Source organism: Chlorocebus sabaeus, chromosome 12, assembly GCF_047675955.1.
Source record: "Chlorocebus sabaeus isolate Y175 chromosome 12, mChlSab1.0.hap1, whole genome shotgun sequence".
NCBI classification, from domain to species: domain Eukaryota; kingdom Metazoa; phylum Chordata; class Mammalia; order Primates; family Cercopithecidae; genus Chlorocebus; species Chlorocebus sabaeus.
Window position 1 is genome coordinate 38,271,002 of NC_132915.1, and position 22,654 is coordinate 38,293,655.

General features: G+C 34.6%; 1 protein-coding gene across 30 annotated transcripts in view; it reads right to left on the reverse strand.

The window, feature by feature from the left end:
- Positions 1–22,654, reverse strand: part of PTPRD (protein tyrosine phosphatase receptor type D) — a 2,332,079-nt gene that overhangs the window by 695,448 nt on the left and 1,613,977 nt on the right. For all 30 annotated transcript variants that reach the window (XM_073021577.1, XM_073021575.1, XM_073021576.1 and 27 more), the window contains one exon: positions 15,050–15,088. The gene's annotated coding sequence lies outside the window, so the exon portion shown is untranslated. The remainder of the gene's footprint in view (positions 1–15,049; positions 15,089–22,654) is intronic.

The window sequence follows — 22,654 nt, forward strand, 5'->3', positions numbered from 1 at the left end:
AATAGTCACTGATCCCCAGAGTTTTATCTCTGTAAGTGACTTCTTGTTAAAATGGAGATTGAACTCTAAATTTGCAATTCCCATTGGGCTGCAATTACCATATTTATTCACATAATCTACCTGTTATTTTTACTTTGAAATTGGGAAATGATATCATGTAAGCATCTGCCTGCTGGTCTAACCACACTTTTAGGGAGTATTACTGATATTATAAGTTAGTTTCCCTGATATTTAAAAATAAGTTTCATACTTTGGCATAGTAAGAAATCAAGGATAAGGATTAATTGGAGTTCAAATGACTTCACAGACATTTTTCAATATGTTTTTTCTTTTTTTATAGCATGGAAAAAAACCCTCTATTTAATGAAGCAGTACTTGTCTATTAAAGAAGTGATTTTAAAAAATATTGGGGGGTCATATTTACACTTAATATAGCTAGATAAAGGTAGACAGTAAATCTAATAGCTCTTTCTTCCTCTATCCCAACCTATAGCAAGATAGGGTAGAGCAAATGGACTATTTGCAACATTGAATGATTTGCCTATTTATAGTAAGTAAAAAGTAAGTTCAACTTATCTTAACTTCTGACTGCCTGATTATTTTAAAGTATAAAATTAAAAGACTGTGTGTGCTCCCATCCACATGTTTTAAAGAAATCAAAATGAAAAGATTAAATTTAAATTTAATTTCAAACTGTGGATGAGGTTATGAGTAGAGGTATATGTAGAAACACACAGTGTGTGTTTTAGGAAAATATAAAAATTTAATTTTGATAGACTTCTTCACTCTACCCTTCAACTCTGAATCACTTGATTTTGTTTTCCACACTAGATGACTTTGTGCTAACTGGTAGCCCAAAGATGGCTAAGGGTGACAGAGGAACAAGGAAGGTGTAGTCTCCATTACCCTTCAAAACCTCTAAAATTAATACAGTCCAAGAAAAACTAATGTGTTTTTGTACAACTATACCTTCAATACAAGTCCCTGATGAATTTAAAAAATATACTTAGTTGTTTTATGTGCTTGGCCCTATTACTTTTTTCTAAAATACTCTAATAGACCAAATATAAACCTATCAATATTTCTTTCTAATCATTCCAAAACAGCTACAAACTTTCCATCAATTCCAGTCCCTTCTCAGAGACCACCATGCCTTTACCTTCCTACATCAATCTGGACCTGTTGCTTTAGATGCCTATGTATAGTTATTTTTCTGGGAATTCCCTTTTCTCTCTTCTAGCATGTAGGTATTTAATGCTATTTTGAGAACTACAATGTCATTCTTATTCTCATCTCCTAGTATATGACCTGGGATTACCACTGCCCTCCCTGCTGTCTACACCCCTCAGGTTTAGAATATTTAGCTTGGTTATTCTGTAATTTTACCATGACATGCTTCACAGTGGGTCTTTTAAAAAATCCATATGTTGAGAAAACATTGGATCCTTTCAACTTGATGAATCATGTCCTTCAGTTCTAGGAAGATTTTCTCTTGTTATATCTATGTTATTTTAATTCCTTAGATTTTTAAAAAGTGTCTCTCTTGTCTTTTTTAAAGAAGTAGTTTTAGTGAGATACTCTATATCTTGGATTAATTCTTTCATTAAAAATTTTTTTTCTTATTATCACTTTGTTTTTTTGTTCCGTTTTCTGTGGTTTTTCAACTTTATCCTTCATCCCTCCTCTTGCATTTTGTCTATCTGCTATATTTTAAATGTCCAGGATCTTTATACTTTCTCTGCATATTCTATTTTTGAAATAACATCCTGTAGTAATTTCATAAATCTAATATTTTAAAATTCTGCTCTCTGGTTTGTATCTTTTTTGTTTTGTTCTTTGTTTTTCGTTGTTGCAACTGTTCCTTGTATGTCTGGTCATCCTTGACTATCTGAGTTGTGCTATAAGAAGCTCTTATGGGCAGTCCTGTGTCAGTATGGGTGCAGTGGAGGTGCTAGTTGGTTCAGGAGCTTCATGACAGGATGATAGGGTGATTGGATAATGAGATAGCTGTATTTTGGAATGATAACCTCCATATATCATTATATGTGGGTATTTTCTCAAGCACCATTATGTTTCTCCAAAGCAGAATACTTGAATTTTAGTCTTTGTTCTTGTACCCTGGAAGTAGGAAGTTTGTGTCCAGGAAAGATAGATCTGAGTCCCTTTTCTCATAATTTCTTACCAGTGCCTCATTTCAGCACTCCTATCTTTTGATATTCTTGATTTTTAGTTCAATTTCTCCGAAGTTTTATACCTCTAATCTCTTGTAAGAATGGGGGAAAGGTGGTCCCATAGCTATAGAGACTTTCTAACAATCCCCCTATTTTCAGTGTTAAGCTTTTTTTTTTTTTTTTTTTTTTTGTTTTTGGTTGTGTATACTGGTACATCCAAGTCCTGAGCCTTTTGAGGTTTTCAGAGGGGTGGGGGTAAATTGGCACATTTATCACTGCCATCTAAGCTGTTGGCACATGATCTTCAGATTTCTCCACTTTGTCAACTTATCTACTTTCCATCTTTCAAAACTTTGTTGACATCTCTCAACCAATTTTACCTTTTCCTGTTCAATGTGTCTTCATACTATTGTGTTTTAAAAATTTCTTAACTGCTATTTTAGAAGTGTTTTTGAAGGCAGCAGCGATACACTCTGAGTTCCATATGCCATGTTTTTCCTGAAGACTATGCTATATTTAAACACATGTTGACGATGAGATTTGTGTTAATATAAAAGTTGGTGTTATAATTAACTTCTAATATCAGAGTTCTACCAGACAAAAACGTTTCTTAATATATATACAATATAAAGTGGGATTCAATTTGATTGAGACACTCAAGAATAAAAGATGGTATGGTTTTACTGGCGATATGCTGTTAGGTTTGGGGCTGGGAATTAGATAATATGAAAGCTGGACTTCTAGGAAATGATGACTTCATCTCCACCAACTAAAAGAAACATCTCCACCAAATCATGTCATTTAATATTTCTTGTTTGAAAAAAGTATATAAAATAATATTTATAGTAATATGTAAATGGCCAAAAAATTTACAAGAAAAATATACAAGAATAAACCTCTGGTTGAAGCTTCTTTTTTCCCAACTACCTAAGTTTTATTTGTTTTCTTTTAAAATAGTTATTTAAAAAATTTATTTTATTTACACCATATATTTTCTTTTAAACTATTTTATCGCATATATTAAACTACATATTCTCCCACAGTGGGGAAATGTGCTGGAAGTATCCTACGTCCTTGTGTGTACAGATGTGTGTTGTGTGTGTACAGTATGTATTATACACATGTAAACATATGTTTTTGCCCTGCTCTCATTTAGGATGTTGTTGGATAAAGAGGACACCAAATTAACTTAAAATCCATGTCTATTAGACTATCCCTCTGAGAGCACAGCATTATCACTGAGAGGTGGAAAATATAACAAATCTACAATGAGCATGTGGCATGCATAAGGATGGTTATGGTTCCCTTTTGACATAATCTGACTACCATAATAACGCTAAATCAATATGGCTTTTATGTTCTTTTTACTAATTGTATTTCCAGCAACTGCAAACTATAAGTTATAACTGAATCAGAAAAGAGATGGTAATTCTTTTCTCTATGACAGAAATGAAGCACAATTTTGCATTCAGGGACTGTATCTTTCTGTGACTAAAAGAGAAATCAACTACAAAACTACTGAAACCTACAAAACTATTGAAAGTTAGAGATAAGACCAAACAGTGATGTAATCTCTTTCATTTCAAACTAGAAACAAAAAGATCCACATTCCATCAATTGACCCAAATGTTCACTCATTTTCTCACATATACCAGTGTGATTGTGATAAGAATTATTAGGTTGATTCATTTTGCTTGATAAAGTGTCAATAAATTCTTGCAACTGCATTGGAGAGGATCCTTCTAGACCTTTCAAGTTTTATCTGTGGCATAATAAATTTATTCAAAAACATTAATTTGGAAAGTATTATCTACTAGATACTCCACTGGTGATCCAAGGAAGAATTGTTTTTTATTTATTTTTATTATTACCTTGAGACAGGGTCTTTGCTGTGTTCCCCGTGTTGGAGTGCAGTGTTGCAAACATGGCTCACTTCAGCCTTGACTACCTAGGCTCAAACAATCCTCCCAACTCAGTCTCCAGTGTAGCTGGGACCACAGGTGTGTGCCATTAAACCTGGCTTTTTTTTTTTTTTTCTTGGCCCAAAGAAGAATCAGGTGCAGTCCCTACCCTCAAATTGTTCGCTATGGTTTGGAAAGTATAGACATATAAACATATTATTATAATAGAGTACGAGCTATTAGAAGTTTATTTAGTATGCTGCAGGATTCCCTGAATGAGATGCATATACAAGTCATAGTACCATGAAATAATACAGACTTTGGGGGAGAAATATTAGGAATTTCATGGTGCTAATACATACATAGATGCATAGAAGTTGGGATAAAGTACATAGAGAGAGGAGGCTACAAACAGGAAGGAATCAGTCCATAAAAAGCTTTGTTCTGTTTGAAAAGCTTGGCCCTAAGCAGAAATAAGACACCCAATAGTCTGCATTTTAGAATTGTCTTTCTAGCCTCATAAAAATTGTAGATAGGACTCGAGTGTTTGTTCTAGAAAGACAAATCTACCCATTCAAACAAAGGGACCCAGTTACATAAGCACAGATGATCCTTTTTACAGAAGGACTGGAGAGACTCCCTCTGCTGGGGAAACTGTTGTGCTCTTACTGACCTCTGGGTAAAATCTCTTACCCAAAGTCATGGGAGAGGATGTTAAATATAATCACTTTAAACAATAGAAAACAAGTATCATTTAAAAATCAGAAATTTTAAAAAAATCTGCTTTAGAAAAACAGATACAAAAATTAATGAAGAAAGATAAGATGACAAGATAGCGGTGGCTTTTCATGTTTTTAACTTATAGGATGTTTACTTATCCTATGTTCTAGCCAAGAAAGCCACAGTCCATGAGGGTCTATTAGGTAACACAGGCCTTCTCCCCTTCATTATCTAGTGAAAACGCATTCTAGTGTGTCAGTCTGACAATTCTATGGAAAAAGGGATGGAGTGAACTTTGTACCTGTTATGCTGTTGACCTTTGTTTTTGATGCAAGAAAGGAAGTGTAAAGAAATCAAAAGATAGAATTCTGGGTTAAAATATTCGAACTGCTATTTAACATAATTCTGGCATTTGCAAAGATTTTTAATTCATCTCCTTAGTTATTACTGGGATTTGCTGGTAGTATGATTTTAAATATACCCTGTTACTACAACTGTTTTTTGAGAACCTTTGCAAAACCTTATGTTTTTCCTCTCTTTAACCACAATATTAGTTAACGAAGCATGTCAGGTAAAGCATAAAGACAATTTTGCTTAAGATAAATTTTATATCATTGAGCTTGTTGTAAAAACAAGGGGAAAATCTGATATCATATAACTACAATTAAATGAAGAACCAAAGTAGTGTTTGGCATAACAGCTTCAGATGAAATCTATTTGAAAGACAAAACAAACAATAACAACAAAACCCATATAATCAGGCTAATGTATGTATAAAAATAGTAGACCTTGCTCTAAAAGTACAAATCATTTTCTCATTCACCTAAAATTTTATTTAGGAACTTTTTTCCATTATCTATGTCAATATTTTGTTTGATATTTACAATGCACTTTATATATGCAGCATCAAAATCTTACCAAAAATTACCAGGAATATGACATGCTTAAGGAGTGAGAAATTGAGAATTAATAAAAGTCGACTAGTTCTAAGTCATAGAAAGGCTAGACTTAACCCCAACAGAATTGAAATATTGGGTTGCAGAGCTTTCACAATTCTAAAGGTAGTGTCTAAAGGCTCCGCAAATTTCAGCAGTTCTTTTTTTTTAATTGTATTTTAAGTTCCAGGGTACATGTGCAGGATGTGCAGGTTTGTTACATAGGTAAATGTATGCCATGGTGCTTTTCAGCAGTTATTTTAATTTAAAACTGGAAAGGAGGAAAACTATATGAAGATAAGAAGCCAGTCGGTATGGAGAAAAAAAAAAAATTGGAAAGACCTGTAAAAATTTGTATGAGTGCTTAGAAATAAGAAACAAGTAGAATGATGATTTGTGTTAGAGTTAATATAATTTAGATGTAGATGATATTGGTATATCTGTGGATAAAACTAGAGGATTTCATTCTGTGATGTATGTGCCAATTTGGAAATATTCTAGCTCACATCTAGGCATAAAGATTTTTTTTTTTGTTTTTTGGATGCTTTGGCCACATAACGAGTATAAGGACAGATTGCAAAAATACTAGATGATAAGCTATAGTTTATAATAATCTTCATAAATTCTCTCCAGATTTTTGCTAGCCTGCTTTTAAGGAGTTCTGAGAATTTTACGTTGACTTGGGGCCTCTATGGAGGGATCCTGAGTAATTTTTTGCCTTCCTTTTAAAGAGACTTGGAGTTACAGAAATGTCCTAAATATGACCAGCCTGCACAAAGATGGAAATTCTTAGGAATTGCCTTAGGGGAAACTACAATTGTGAATGGTTAGAAAATCATTCAAGATTTCAGCAATTCCTCCTACAAGTTCCAGATTTCTGAAAAGAGGCCAAAATCTGAACAAATTCAGTAGATGGTTGATGTAGTTTCTAAAACAATGTTAGAAAGTAACAGATTCGACGTATCTTTGACCAATATTTTCCAAGCCTAAAAGAAAGACACATGGATAAAAATCAGACTGTGAACAAAAGTTAGAATTTTAATACAAATGGGACAACATCATCCATAAAACTTTTTGAGTTACTGATGCACATTGACATGCTATATGATATTCCATTCTCACCTTTCATCCCCCTGCTCTGCACCTGGTGAGTTCAACATTTATTGACTGCATCAACCAGGCTCTCTTGCTTTGTGCCTTCTTGTTAGTTCAGGCAATGGGAAATACCAGCAGAATATTAGAAGATAAAAGGAAAGAGGAGTTGTGTTATTTATTTCCCTGGCTCTCTATCTGCCAGTGCACGTTTTCACATGTTGCTTTTCTGCACTAGAGGTTAGGTTCTTATTGGATGGCTGTCTTCAACAGTGCAGGTCTTTCTGGGTTCTGATAACCTTATCAAGCCAAGGTGTGGAAGCAGCTTCCAGTTAACCCAGGATGATCCTTGATCCTTTCATCTTGTCCATCCCTCTGTAAATAGTCAACTGATTAAGCTCTCCTCTATTAACAACACTCTTTTTGAGTGTGCCATCAGTTGCTGACAAGATCTTGGGTGATAAACAAGCACTCGATTGTCATGTGATCATTTTTACATATGAGATGGGCTAGTGATCGGCAGACAAATATTACGTGCTTATTGCACAACAGCCACCAAGGGAGTCCCCCACGAGACTATGAATAAATACAATTATTTTTAAATTTTAATGATCAATATTGATTATTTTTTACAGAAAACATTTCCTTTGGCCTAGGGTTCTTATGTAGCATGCTCGTAATTTAGATTGCCCTAGTTAAAATTGCTATGATATGTGCATCCTGGTTACCTTAGAGATGTGTCTCCTAAGTAGAGAGTGGCAATTCTAGTCTGTAGGGGTATTTAGAAATAGTATCAGTTTTTGAACTCCAGGAAGATACAAAAGTGGGGGGAGTCTTTTCAGGAATCATCAACCATAGCTTTCCCTCATTTATATGGTCACATGTATCCCAACATACTGTTTTTTGGGGGAAACAGCTTATAATTCATCTATTTTTCTCACATCCTGGAAGACTAGTAAGCCTGGAGCTTTTCATTTAAATATCATAGAATTAAGTGGTTATTTGAGAAAACAGACCTATGGATAAATATGTGGTAAAATACATATTAACTGCAGCATATAATGACATGGATATAATTACCTCTGTGGTTGTTATAGGCCAAACAATAGTAGAGAAGTGAGGTGTACATTAAGAACAAACTGTGTTATTCAAAGGCCTAAGACTCTGAATGCACTAGCAAAGAAAGAGGGTCACATGCTATTCCCTGCCAGAGTAGCTAAGAATGCATCCCTATTCCCTGAAGATTCTACCTCTTACAATGTGAAATGCCCATTGTACTTCAGTAAACTAGTATGGTGATTACTCTACACCCTACAGGTCTTTTAACAAATATTTTTCATTTTCTTTAGTGAGACCAAACTAAGATGTTCTTTCTCTAATGTGATTTTCAACTCTAGTTCAAAGTTAGGATTTCAGGGAAGGCCCTGGCACTGATTCTTTTGATGGTATCTGTTGTGGCAAAGAGACTCAGGTCTTTCCTGTGGTCTCTTACTCCTGGTGTGCAGATTGTATAACCCTGTCCCACTGAGTGTGGGCAGGACCTGTGACATGTTTCTAACCAATAGAACTTGGGAAAGATCATAGGATTTTACTCGCTTGATTTTGAATCATTATATAAGCCTCCACCTTGCTATCAGACTGGTAACAGAAAGTGTCCCTTTCCCTTGTTGACTTTGAAGAAGCAAGGTACCATGTTGTGAGAGGGCCTATGGAAAAAGCTATAGTCAAGCAACTTCAGGCAGCTCCTGGAGCTGAGAGAAGCCTCTAGCCAACAGCCAAAGCCAAAGCCCTCAGTCGTACAGGAAATGAATTCTGCCAACAACTGGAGTAAAATTGGAAGCGAATCCATCACCAGTCAAGCCTGCAGATGAGAATTAAGCCCTGACTGACACACTGACTACATTCTTGCAGAGGACCCAACTAAGACACTTCCTACCTTAAATTAAGAGATAATAAATGTATTTTGTGTGAATCCTCTGAGTTTCTTACATATCACAGAACACTAACAAACCTGCCCAATACATATTTGGTTAATAAACATTGACTGAGTGAGGACCATGAGCTAAGCATTATTCATCATATTTAAGATGACTGTAGAAGTGATGAATCCATGCATGAAAGGGAGTTATGTAGGCAAATTCCACAGGCGGTATAAGTGTCTAAAAATATCAAATGGGTAAGATGCTTTCCTTTCACAAGCAGACAGGGAAAACTATTTACAATGTCTAATGACTGTTCTACTTTAAGTGGATGTGAGAACAAAACAGACTTTGAAGGAGGTTTACAGAATAGTATTGAAATTTTTTTATCAAGTTCTATCAATTAAAGTTTGATGCCATATGTATGTATTTTTGCCATTCTGCCATCCAGGATAAGAAATTGCTATTTTCTGCCATATGAGGGTGTATATTCTTGCCACTATATCCTGTAACATCAGGCAGAGATAAAACTTCACAAGACTCAGCAATGCTAAAAGAAAATCTGTGACTTGCCTTTGTATTCACTATCCACTGGCCTACATCTCTAGAAATCTATATTCAATTTATACCAGACAGTTGGTCACAGTCTTAGGTGAAATTTTCAGCAAAATTTTGAATGTCTAAATTTTTTGAATGAAAAAAAAATAAACACAACAGACGACACTAACAGGGGCAGAAAGAAAAGATGCTAAAGCGGGGGATGCAGAAACACAGGTAATCTTTTTATTATTGTTTTTAAAAATTTTTTTTTTTAAGCAGCAATGCTATTTGAAAACTCTTGCTACTTCTTATGTTTTTCTGGTTTTTTTTTTTTTCAATATCTGAGGCTTTGGGGGTTTACATCAAAGTAACAAAAGAATGACTGAACTCTGATGAAGCCTTTCTGAAGCAATAATTAATATACGAGGCCACCGACACTAGAATTAATCTTGAAAACCACTCTCAAGGTGATGGGCAAAATAAATGTGCCATGGGAGTGCCCCAGAATGCTACACTGACATTGTTGGGTCCTATCATTGATCATTGATGATAGCAAAGAAGCAATCACTCACGAAGCAGAACTAATAATAGACTTCAAATATGGAAGGAACCCTACTTCTATGTTTGGTAACAGTCCATGTTTAACAAATAGTGTTTTTTTGTCTGTTTGTTCCTTTTGTTTTGCTTTACTTTTTCCTGCTCCAAAGAAAAAAGCAACAAGCCTCCTTCTCTTTCTTTCCCTGCTGCATTGCAGGCAGCATTGGAGGGCAGTTAATTAACTATAATGACCAAGTGTATGGGCATTGCATTGCAGACAGAAGCAGCACCTGGGCCCTGATCCAAGCAGCCAAGTCGACTCAAATCTCAGGGAATGCTTACGCATAACAGGTATGGGGACACATCCACTGTTTTTTCCAGTGGTGGTGAAGGTGCCATTGTCAACATTGGTTTAATCCTTGGGGTCCTATTAATTAAACAATTTCTTTCCTTCACAAAAGGGCCTCTACTGGCCTGAAAGTATCCGTGTGCAAGCTGGTGTTCCCAGATAAAATGGATCTTTTTTGGGTGCATCTTGCAGTTTAACCAATCTCAGTATGAGGCTGGATACTGAGGGCTCCCTCACTCTTGAACTTTTGGCTGCTGCATTTTTGTGTACTTGGTATCTTCTGACGTTCACAATCAGTACTTGTTGTAGATAACAAGCATTTTTCTATAATAAGTAAATCATAAACTCTATGTGATACTCAGAGAGGAATAATACCTGTTTTTGGAATTAAAGAGTGAAATAACTGTTTGGTCCATGCTATTACCTCGTTGTTGTTGCTGTTGTTTTCCTGGAAGCATTTATTTGAGTTTCTTGAGCAAAGCTGATATCTTTGAATAAAACTCCTCCATGGTCCTTCATTCTCACAATCTGAACGGAAATGTGCTTATGTTGTGTAAATTAGATTCCATTTATTGTATAAGACTCCAAAGATTTGTCAATAATATTTTTGCTTTTAGTCATGCCCTTAAAAATGTCACCTAATAGTATACCCTTTTCCTCTGAACTTTTCTACATATTAAATTCAGTTTTATAAAAGTATTAATATGAACGATACATATGTGATTACCTAGAGTGAGTAAGATCACAATCAATCCAGAAGAAAGCATTGTGCTTGTCTAGAGATTCCTTACCAGGAATAATCCAAAGAGGAAATATGTGTGTTTGTTTACAGTAATAACAGTACAGCTATCCAGCAATCAAGTTAACTTGACTGTCATCTTTATCAAGCAGTAAACAATCTGAGGAAGGAGAAATCTATATTGTGTATGAACACGATGAAAATGTACTTCTAAACACATTGAGCCTCTAATTTCTGAAGTAAGATGACTGCTTAAAACACGATGTTTAGAAAGGTGCAGATTATACATGACACACTTAAGACTTTTCCACCTTTCTCCAAAATCACTTTTTCAACATTATTTATTCTATAGAATACAATATTTATTTCATTGAAAGGTGATAAAAGACCTTGCTATAGTCTGTGTATACATGTATACATGTATAAGTGTGTGTGTAGGTATGTCCGTGTACATGTGAGTGTATGTGTGCATAAATGAGTAGAGTAAGAATTACTTATGGATTTTAAAAAATATTTTAACTATTTAAAATCAATTTGTGATAAAAAAGACAGGTTTAACTAGATAGCTTTTTAAAACATTAAACAATCAATCAATCAATCATGAACGTGTCAGAGGCATTTAAACCAGAGCAACTCCATCTTGAATGGGGGCTGGTAAAACAATGCTGAGACCTACTGGGCTGTATACTCAGGGGGTTAAGGCATTCTAAGTCACAGGATGAGACAGGAGGTTGGCACAAGATACAGATCATAAAGACCTTGCTGATAAAATAGGTTGCAGTAGAGAAGCCAGCCAAAGCCCACCAAAACCAAGATGGCCACAAGAGTGACCTCTGGTCATCCTCACTGCTACACTCCCACCAGCACCATGACAGTTTAAAAATGCCATGGCAATGTCAGGAAGTTACACTACATGGTCTAAAAAGGGGAGGCATGAATAATCCACCCCTTGTTTAGCATATCATCAAGAAATAACCATAAAAATGGGCAACCAGCTGCCCTCGGGGCTGCTTGGTCTATGGAGTAGCCATTCTTTTATTTCTTCACTTTCCTAATAAACTTGTTTTCACTTTACTCTATGGACTTGCCCTGAATTCTTTCTTGCATGAGATGCAACAACCCTCTCTTGGATGGAGTCTGGATCGGGACCCCTTTGCTGTAACAAAAGAATTTATTTTCATTACTTTCTAATAACTTACTTTTTCTTAAAGAAGATGAAGAGAATGGAGCCTTAAAAGGACTGTTCAATGTACATTTGGATATAATAATTACCATCTTCCCTGACTTCAGCAAGCATACTTAGATCAATCACCAATGTCAGACCATAAGCAGAAAATCAGGGGCACAAACTTTGTTGTTGTTATGGAGGTGAGAAATGCCAATAATTAGAAAGAAAGTAGAGTTGGGTCTTCCCTCTGCTAAATGATCATAGAAATGCAGAAGAATTGGGCCTTAAAGCACAGGCAGTAGAACTTGAGAAATTTGCTGTTAACTGCCAAAGGAGGAAAGAGTTGTAGGATTAAAAAACATGCTCACTAATGCTTTCCCACAGGGTTTGTCCAAGGCACAACTCTGAGACTGCCTTACTGCATCCCCTTTCAGCAGGTGTCACCCTCCTTGGGAACCAAAATTGCTTTTCCTCTCCCTTAAACATTTGTCTTTTATATTAGATGTTTTCTCCACACCCGTGTGGATAAAATTACTGTGATAATTTTCCCCAAATAGTTGCATTAAAAATACTACATTTCACTGAGGAAGGCAGTAAAATACATTTGTAATATACATAGACTGTGGAACAAGTTCTGGGTTCCAATTCCAGTTCTTTCTCTTTTCTCTTTGTGTTTCCTCAGTCATGTTACTAAGCCTTTATGAGAATCATCTAAAAATGGAGACAAACAGATATTCCTCACATGATTGATTTGAGATTTATATGAGAGAATATATGTAAAACCAAGCAGCCTAGTACTGGTTAAAATGGAGGAGATGGTCCTAGTTTTATTCAATTAGAGGAATGTAAGGTGCCCACAGCAGGATATTCTTATGAGGCTCCACTCCAGATCCAGAGCAATGAGGCTGATGACTAAAGCTTCTTAAATGGTTGTTTGACCTACCCCCTAAATGACTTAAAAAATGATAACATTGAATCACAAGTACAAACACCTGTAGCAATCTTTGCAAAGTCATTTGGGTGGCTTCACCTGCAGGGAGCTAGAACCCAAGACTCCCCAGTTATGTCATCCAGCAATGTTGACCAAGTTCAAAGTACTTTCAGATTGACAACTTGCTCAAATACCATAGCAATCCTGTCAGTAGGCAGTATTCTCATTTTAAACATGAAAACATTGAAGTGCGGGAAGATAAAGTGGCTCTTAATGGTGGTGCTGGAATTTTACTCAGTATTTTGGATTTAGAGTCAATGGGTGTTTTCGATTTTGCTCCCACGAAGCTCTACTCTATGGTTATAAAAAACAATGTGTGGTGGCCTAGTAGTGATATGTATTATACATAATGGATCGTAAATAACCAAGTAATTTTCTCCAAGATACTGCGACTATTAGTAATATTTATCATCACAACAAAATCCCTTTGTTGTGATAAATGATTAATACATAATAGCCACCCAAACCAATGAAAAACAGCAACAACCATAAATGAAGAACCATACTTTTCCAAGTGCTGCTAAAAAGGAATTTTTACTTATTTTATCTTTATGCCAATGAAAAGAAAGGTTATTTTTCTGGAGTTTCATGATTCATTCTTTGGACAGAAAAACTCAATTCTACAGGTTCCTTGGTAAATCTGTGTATTACAGTTGAGATCAGCACCACTGTTAACCTTTCCTTTGCCAGCAAATAGCAATTACATGATAACTACAGGGTAATTCTAGGGCTTTGTGTCTTTGAATGCAGGAATAATTTGAACCATTCTAACTGTAAATTTGAATTGTTTAACATATGCTTTCCACAGAGTAGAAATACATTTTAATGATTTATTTCACCTCCTTAAATGTACAATTTTCCCTTTTTTAGAATCAAGTGATTTCATAAATATAGAAAGTTTAGAACTCTAGTAAGGAAACTTGAAATAAATCAAGAAACATTTTCTTCATTTAAACATGGCTTAAATTGAGCATAAAACAAGATTCTCAGAAACATCGAATAATTGCATGATCACTAGAATTTTTTTTCTTTTTCAATGAAATAGATAAAAATATTCAAGGCTTCTATTTGTAAACCATTCAAGTTGTAGTTTAAATTACGTAAATTGTCAAATAAGTGAAAAAGCAAAAATTTAAAATGGAACTTTCTTCTACTTTTACTACTCTTTTCTTTCCCTTTCTCTTAAGCACTATTTATTGAATATCCTGTCTCTATATTTAGTTTCCAGTCTGCACTTACTACTTTTTATTTGTTCCACCCCTCTTTTCTTTCTTCCAAATATTTGCAATGAAGTACAAGTATATGTAATCTATTTGTTTACTCTATTTGTTTATTTTTTGAAGATCTGTCTTCTCTTCTTTATTATTTTCAGTTCTTCTCTTACCTATTTGCTTTCCTTTCAACTGCACTTCACACTTTCTCCTTCCCACTCCATTAACTGAAGTTTCTCTCAAAACCATCCCAACACATCTCATTCCAATACTGGGTGGTCATTGTATTGTTCATACTCTGGTGTTAACAGAATCATGTTCCACACGAGGTGGAGTTTCGGGAAATGAATCAACTACTCACTGCTCACTGACCTACTCCATTGATAGGCTAGAGGTCACACTAAGACAATTGTTAAATAAAACAGGGTACCTTATAAAAATCATCTTGTAAAAATTCAGTCTATAGATGTGTATTTCCTCTTCTGCATAAAAGCATACGCATTATTTAGGACTTGAAATTTCACTCCATCTATGTCCATAAAGATATAGTATTTTTGTGTCTGCCTACTGCATACAGAAAATTCATGTATATATTTTAAGACTCCAAATAATTTGAAAGTGTTGAAAGTTCACTTTTATTCCTTATACTCCATAATAAAACTTCTAACAATTTTGTTAAGAAGCTATAACCCACAGTAGTAAAGAAACACTATTAAGCAATAAAATAAATAACATTTGAAAGTCAGGCACACAACCCAGTATGCTTTAAATCTTACTTGTTCTTTAGATCCCACGGGTGTTCACCAGACGTCTCCCTAAACAAAGAAGAAATGTGACAACAATTAAAATGTGAAAACGATGCTATTAAAATACTGCTCATTTAGGTGATGCATGTTTATATTACTTAGCTAGTAGAAATGTCAAATTCCAACAAGAAGTGAAATTGTTTGTATTTTGGCATTTCCTTTCACACTTATTGTTGTAAAAAAGCAATTTAAAATGTTCCTTTTAAAGCAACAGGAAGCAAAACATGTTATGATTATTCTGGAAAAAGAAATAATAGTTTTAAAATATTAAATGTATTCCCTAATTAAAATTATATATAGTAGAAAAGAAATAACATATAGAACCATCAAGTATCATTCAATAAAAACAAACGTGTTAGAAAAACCTATGAAGAATTCTTACAAAAGGGAGTATTTCTTGTACTGAAAACCTTTGTTAAGATTTTAATTACTTGGTAAACATACAGAAAGCTCATTGAGTTTCTTTGAACAACATCACAGGATTTTTATTATAGAAAGACAGATTCTACCAGACTATGATAATAATAATGTCATCAAGCAAGAAAGAGAAAGAAAGAAAAAAAAGAAAAGAAAAGAAAAGAAAAGAAAAGGAAAAAGAAAAGAAAAGAAAAGAAAAGAAATCTTAATTTTAAAATTAGGCTGAGGGAAAGGCTTGCTAAAATTTTAATTATATACCTGGAAGTTTGGCTGGGCACAGTGGCTTATGCCTGTGATCCCAGGACTTGGGGAGGCCAAGGCGGGCAGATCACTTAAGGTCAGGAATTCGACACCAGCCTGGCCAACATGGTGAAACCCCATCTCTACTCAAAATACAAAAAAAAATTAGCCAGGTGTGGTGGCGTGCACCAGTAATCCCAGCTACTCAGGAGGCTGAGGCAGGAGAATCACTTGAATCAAGGAGGCGGAGGTTGCGGTGAGCCAAGGCTGCACCACTGCACTCCATTCTGGGTGACAAAGTGACATTCTGTTTCAAAACAACAACAATAACAATCTAGAAGTTTATTATTAATATAATTTGTTATCAAGGTTGAGAAAGATACAAGTCCATGAAAGTGTTGTAGTGTTTCAGGAGTTTTATGATTTATAAGCAACTCTAAAAACTGGGCACATATGTTGGCACTTTCTCAATGATTTTCATTAAACTTGTTCACTTTTTTTTTTCTTTTTGGAAGAGTGGAAATGAAGAAATTAACCTGGACTCTATGTGAATAGCTGAGGCAAGTGGAGACATTAATTCATTTCTGTAAATTCCTAGAAAATAACAACAGATCTTGAGTTACATAAAGCTAATCAATGGTGCTCTGCAGACATGGGAGGAGAAGAGAAGAGTAGAGGGAGGTATTAAAAGGGCAATAAATAAACTTTTGGAGCTGATGGATGTGATCGTTATCTTGATTGTGCTCAAGACTTTATAGGCATATACATGTGTCTAAACTCATCAAATGGTATGCTTTAATGCGTGCAGTATATTATATGATAATTATACCTTAATAAAGCTCTGAAAAAGTGGAAGGATATGAAATATATATTTAATGTAGAGCATGAAATGCATGGATAAACCATTCGATAAATTAAAGGGAGTTGGTACTCTTGCGATTTTTATTTTAAAAGATGATCTGTTTGCTGTGTGATGACTAGGTTGAGGAGACAGTGACTGGAAGTGGAGGTGAAATTTTGTAAGAAGGCTTGGACCACCACATTGACAGTAGATGTAAAAGATGCTGGATTGATTCATGATACAGTTAGAAGGTACAAAGAAAAGGCTGGTTGAGGCACTGAATGTGAAGGTAAGACAAAATAAGGAACCAAGAATGATGGGCAAGTTTCTGGTTTGAACAACTGGATGCATGTGCTGCCATTTTCTGAGATGGTAAAAACTCAGATATTATAAAATTTAAGTGGAATACAATAATTCCATTTTGTACATATTATATTTGAAATGCTTGTGAGACAATCAAATGGAAATGTTAAGTTGGGTAAGGGTTTCTAGAAGCCAGAGGATAAGGCTGAGTTACACAACTAATTTTGAGAATTGCCAGCATATATCTAATAGAGTGAATGGCTGTCATGAAATGGAAGCAAAGGTCATTGAATGAGAATAGATAAAAGCACCCAGCGTCAGGATGCTAGATGACGTATCTACTTGGATGTGTATATTCTCTAAATAACCGGAATGAGAATGAAAAGCAGTTCTAGAGGCCAGAAGCTAATTTTAATTATTTCTCATGTTTTTTAGAGACTACTTTCTAATGCTTATGTTTAAATGTTCACAATGTAGGCAGGACACAAAAATATAATATTTTAGCAATTAACCTAATGTGCTGCCAGTTTAACCTTTAAATTATCCTCAAAGGTCTCTAGATGTCTAGTTATTTAAGAGGTAAATCACTTCCCCTAAAGTACATCTCTTAAATAAACATATATTTTGTTACATAAACACCTTAAAAATCAAATTAGAAATGAAGTACAGTCACGTGCTGCATAATATATCAGTCAACAACGGACTGCATATATGGCAGTGGTCTCATAAGGTGATAATGGAGCTGAAAAATTCTTAGCGCCTAGTGATGTGGGAGCTGTTGTAATGTTATAGCACAATGCATTACTCATAGCACGTACAATTATGTATGATACATAATATTTCGTTGGTGCAACAGTAATGGCAGTTTTTTCCATTAAAAGTAATGGCATTCATGCTTGATAATAAATGATCAATGGTATTAATACTTGATAATCAGTGACTACGTTACTGGTTTATGTATGTACCATACTATGCTATACTTCATATCGTTATTTTAGAGTGTACTCTTTCTACTTAAAAAAAAATGTTAACTACAGAATGGTCTCAGGTGGTATTCCAAAATAAGGCAGTGTTATCTTAGGAGATGACAGCTTCATATGTGTTATTGCCCCTGAAGATCTTCTAATGGGACAAGATGTAGATGTGGAAGAGAGTGTTACTGATGATTCTTACCCTGTGTAGGCCTAGACTAATGTGTGTGTTTGTGTCTCAATTTCTAATTAAAAAAAAAAAAGTAGGTCAGGAGATCGAGACCATCCTGGCTAACATGGTGAAACCCTGTCTCTGCTAAAAATACAAAAAATTAGCAGTCATAGTGGCGGGCGCCTGTAGTCCCAGCTACTCGGGAGGCTGAGACAGGAGAATGGCATGAACCCGGGAGTCAGAGCTTGTAGTGAGCCGAGATAGCGCCACTGCACTCCAGCCTGGGCGATGAGCAAGACTTCATCTCAAAAAAAAAAAAGAAAAAAAAAAAAAGTTTTAAGTACACAAAATATTTAGAAAGAAAAAAATATGTAGAATGAGCATATAAAGAAATATTTTTGTACAGCTGTACAATGTGTGCTTTAAGCTGAGTGTTATTACAAAAGAGTCAAAAAGTTTTTAAAAGTTTATAAAGTAAAAAATCTTAGCTTACAATGAGAACACATGGGCACCGGGAGGGGAACATCAAACACTGGAACCTGTAGAGGGGTGGGGGCAGGGGGAGGGAGAATATTAGGACAAACAGCTAACGCATGTGGGCTTAAAACCTGGATGACCGGTTCATAGGTGCAGCAAACCATCATGGCACATGTATACCTGTGTAACAAACTTGCATATTCTGGATACACATGTATCCCAGAACTTAAAGTAAAATAAAAATAAAAATAAAAAATGTAAAAAAATGTTAGCTTACAGTAAGGTAAGGTTAATTGATTATTGAAGAAAGAAAATATTTTAAAATGCATTTACCATAGCCTAAGTGTGCAGTGTTTATAAAGTCTATAGTAATGTGCAGTCTTGTCCTAGTCCTTCACATTACTCACTGCTCACTCGTTGATTCACCTAGAGCAACTTCCAGTCCTGAAAGCTCCATTCATTGTAAGGGTCCCATGCAGGTGTACTATTTTTAATCTTTTGTACTGTATTTTTATTGTACCTTTTCCTTGTTTAGTTATATTTAGATACACATACACTGGCCATTGTGTTAGAGTTACTTACAATATTCAGTACAGTAACATTCTGTAAAGGTTTGTATCCTAAGAACAATAGGCTATACCACATAACTTAAGTGTGTGGTAGGCTGAGCCATCTAGGTTTCTGTAAGTGTGTTTTGTGATCTTTGCACAATGATGAAATCGCCTAAGGATGCATTTCTCAGAACGTATTCTTGTTGTTAAGTGGTGCATGACTGTTCAGAGCTTTGCTAAGATTTTCAAAGAAGTCAACATAATTTGCAGAACTTGAACACTCTTTCTTTGCAACATGTGCATAGAATATGGAGAAACTGTAATATGATTCGCTGAAAGTAGCTGGAAAATCTGTATTGGAATACTCAAAGACAGTTGCTTTTACATGTTCGTAGAGATCAACCGCAGAAACAGAGCAAACAATATTGGAATTATAGTGTATTATTATAGAAGGAAAATGAAATGTAGACATTTCATGGCTGGCATGACTGGTATTTTTCAAGGTAATGCTCAGCCTGAGAATAATCCATGGTAGATTTGGTTTTTTTGGTTTCCCTTGGCTTTGAACATTAGGGGATGTTCAGAAGTCAACATCCCAGATTTTTGCTTCTTCATTTGTAAAATGGAACTTATACAAATAACTTCACAGGGTTTTGGTAGGAATAAGTGGGATAAAGTGCATGCAAATGCTTTGTACAGTGTAAAGTACCACAGACTGCGCAAATAACACCATCACAACAGTAAGTGAGACATCCTAGCGAAATGTGGCACTTGATATTACTCAAAAGAAATGTTCAGTGAACTGAGTTTGTGTACTGCATTTAATTTCATTTAGAATTTTCCAAGTTGTTACTAAGGCCCAGAAATAAATATCAACTCTTCATATATCAATTAAAGAAATGTGCATTTTGTTTTTCTTTCTTTTTACTTTGCATACTTTCCTGAATAAGAATTTTTGGCACACATGATAAACACAAAAGGTCTCTTGGTGGATTACTTGGACTGAAACACAATTCTGAAATATGGTTTTTCCATCATTTCCATTCTTCTATTTACACTTAGTTGCTTTTATTTAATCTTAAATTTCAACTTTATTTTAGATACAAGGGGTCCATGTGCAGGTTTGTTACATGGGTATATTGCATCCAGCTAGTGAGTATAGTACCCACTAGGCAGCTTTTCAACTCACACCCCCCACTCTCCCCCCCAGGTCTAATAATCCACAGTGTCTGTTACTCCCATGTTTATGTCCATGTGTGCTCAATATTTAGCTCCACTTATAAGTGAGAAAATGAGGTATTTGGTTTCCTGTTCATGAGTTAGTTTACTTAGGATTATGACCTCCATCTCCATCTATGTTGCTGCAAAGGACGTGATTATTTTGTTGTTTTTTTAATCTTATAATTTACTTTCTTTTCTTCTTTTCTCTATTTCCTGTGATATTGCCCAGCTTTCTCATTATGTCACTTCAGTTAAGATTAAATCATTGATAATCATTTTATACCTTATTATAAAAATAATACAAATTTTTATTTTTGTAAAAATAATTTAATATAATCACCATTGAAATTTACAAAATACATTGAAGAAAAAATAAGAAAATGAAAGTCATTCATAATCCTATCACTGAGAGGCAACTGCTCTTAACTTTCGGGTATACAGCTACCCAATCTCTTTTCTATGCATTAATATATATTTTATAAGTTCATTAATAGTGTCATGTTCTCTTTTTTTACTTACTTTTCCATGAGTATTTTTAAATGATGAGAATGTTTTTTGTACAGCATATTTAGGTAGTGCATAGTTATTTTAAATTTTAATTTTATGGATGAAACATAATTTGTTAGACCTGTCAAAAAGGCTATTGTTTGTTCTTTGTTTTTTGGGGGTTTTTTGTATAAACAGCCTCATGATAAACATCCTTCAGGCTATATCTTTGCATGAATCATGATTAATTCCTTAGGATGAATTGCTGGATGCAGTCAAGCCTGCATATTAAATTACAAAAATAGTAATATCTATTGCCAAATTACACTTCAAAAAGGTAATAACATTTATCACTCCTACAAGCAAGACAGGAGAGTTCCAAGTTCTCCACACCGAAGCTAATAGTAGATATTATCATTTTAAAATCTGTGCCAATTTGATAAATAAAATTATTTATTTTATGGTTTTAATAGTGTTTCTTTGGTTACCAGTTCTGTTGAAAAGTTTTTTTATTTGTATTTGTTAGTTTCTGAAACGCTCCTTCATGTATTTTTTGCCTATTTATCTATTAGCACACACGTCTTCTATAATTACTTGTAATAACTTTTAATATATTAAGAGTATTGATTATAAACATAAAGATTTGATTAAAAAGACCTATGATGACTTTAACATTTTCAGAATTAACACATGCCAAGATTCATCCTAAAACCCAAGAGAAAGTTTAACAGCCTTTTCACTTCAAGTAGATGCAAAAGTGATTATAAATAGATGAACAAATTTAAGAAAAGTTTTATGCCTCATTTTTATTACCCCATTTTCATCCAAATTTGAATCAATGTTGCATTTAGTTTATTGTTGTTTAGTCCCTTGTAAATTTTTTGGATTGTTTACATAGATAGATTTTTATTCACTATTCCATCAGTTATATTTTATTTTCTCTTTCCCTTGAAAGTGTGCAGACATTTTTCATTGCTTTATTATTTTATGACATTATTTTTCCTTTATTACCCTGGAAGAGCAAGATGGTGTGACTAGCTTTTTCTTGACATTTTTTCCAAAGAGGGAGGCTTTACTGGTATGGCTAAGGTTAAGACAAGAACCACCCTGCAGTACCATCTTTGTGAAAGGTTTTCCTATGTTCTGATAAGCTGCCCAATGCTTTGTCTTAATGTTGATGTCACTGTACAGAATGTGGCTTCTTTGAGCACAGCAGCAAAATTGTGAATGTAATCTTAAGGGAATTCATGAGCAGATGTGTATTCCTGTGTATACTCCTCTAGACTTTGACTTAGACATTCTTATTCCCTGATAAAAGACTAGAAAACCCATGGAGCGTCAAAGATTGTAAACTAGCTAATATTCACTAGTGGTTAGCAAAGAAGCATGCCACACCAACAATGAGGAGAACTGAAATAAAATCTCTTAAATTATTATAATGCTTTATAGTCTGTTCACTATCTCATGTAACACTCACAATAATTTGGGGGTGGGTAAGGAAGATATTGTAATGGAAAAAGCATGAGTTTTCAGGACATATTTAGTAGTCACATGACCTTGGGAAAGTAAATCTCTCAAAAAAGTCAGTAAAATAGATATAAAAAAGAAATTAATATTTATCTTTCATAACTGCTGTGATTAGAAAAAATGAAATGGATATTTAGCACTTAATATTTACTTATTCCGCACATATATGTGAGCATCTACCATGAGTTCTTTTCTAGACACTAGGAATTATAGTCTGCTTAGATAAACATTTTATGCTAATGGTAACAGGTACTAAATGAGAAAGAAAGAAAGAGAAAGAAAGAAAGAAAGAAAAAAGAAAGAAAGAAAGAAAGAAAGGAAGGAAGGAAGGAAGGAAGGAAGGAAGGAAGGAAGGAAGGAAGGAAGGAA